This window comes from Orcinus orca, chromosome 20, assembly GCF_937001465.1.
Source record: "Orcinus orca chromosome 20, mOrcOrc1.1, whole genome shotgun sequence".
Taxonomy (NCBI): domain Eukaryota; kingdom Metazoa; phylum Chordata; class Mammalia; order Artiodactyla; family Delphinidae; genus Orcinus; species Orcinus orca.
Window position 1 is genome coordinate 51,971,689 of NC_064578.1, and position 1,210 is coordinate 51,972,898.

The following is a 1,210-nucleotide window of genomic DNA, read 5'->3' on the forward strand; positions in this document are numbered from 1 at the left end:
ACACTTTCGGGACCCGGGAATGAGTTCTTCCTCCCACGGAGGATTCCCGTGCAAACTACAAGTCCCAGCGGCCGCTGGACTTCACCATTTGCTTCTGAAGGGCCGCTTACTCCGAGGGCCGCTGGGAGTTGTAGTTCTCTGAGACAACGGGCTTAAGTTGCGTTGCGCCCTCTGGTGGACACGGAGCCCAAGTTCGCTATTTCCGAGGCCCAAGGGACCCTACTCAATGTCAACCCCAAACCTTTTCACCTTCTCACCATCTAATCCCTCTTTCCCCACCCAATTCACTCAGTTCCAGCCACAGTGGCCTCCCCGCTGTTCTTCCAACATCTACCCCTGAGGCTCCTGCATTTACCTATCCTCCTAGGATTCACTATGGAAGGTGTGTTGGCAATCATTCATGAACTCAACAAATATTTATTGAGTTCCTACTAGGCGTCAGGCATTGTCACACCATAGGGGACATAGCTCTAATGAGAGTATCACTGGGTATTGGGGACCACCAGAGGAGGATTCTAACTCAGCCAGGGAAGATCAAAGAAAGCCTGAAGTTTGAAAAGCTTCCCAGGAAAAGCTCACTAAAAGGGATGACTGGGAGGGTCGGGGTAGGGCATGGGTGTAGAGTAAGGAGATGTGCCCTGTGAAGGCAAACAATCAGAGGTACTGGAGTAGACCTGGGTAGGTGTACTGGAGAAGAGGATACTAAATAGGGGAACAGCATAAAAAACTGGTGTGGTCAGGACACTGCTCAGTATGACTAGCCTGAGTGACTGGGAAGAAGAGACCACAAGGGAACATGAAGGGGGACTTCCCTGGCGGTCCAGTGGTTAGTACTCCACACTTCCACTGCAGGGGACATGGGTTTGATCCCTGGTCGGGAGCTAAGATCCCATATGCCCTGCAGTGGGAAAAAAAAAAAGGGGAACATGTAGGCAACCAGACAGCACAGAACACTGAGTGCTAGCTGAGAGGCTTGGACTTTCTCCTAGGGGCGCTGGGGAGCCAAAGAGGGGCTGTGAACAGGAGTGGGGCAAGGGCAGCTCTGGGGCCTTGAGAAAAACTAACAAGGGGAGAGACTAGAGGCCAGGAGGCCAGGGAGAGGATCGGGGGAGAGGACGAGGCCTGAGCTGGCGGAGCGACCTCCATGGGATTCCAGTCCAATGTCCCTCTTCCCTCCCACTTCCCATTTACTCCTAGCCAGACAAAGAAC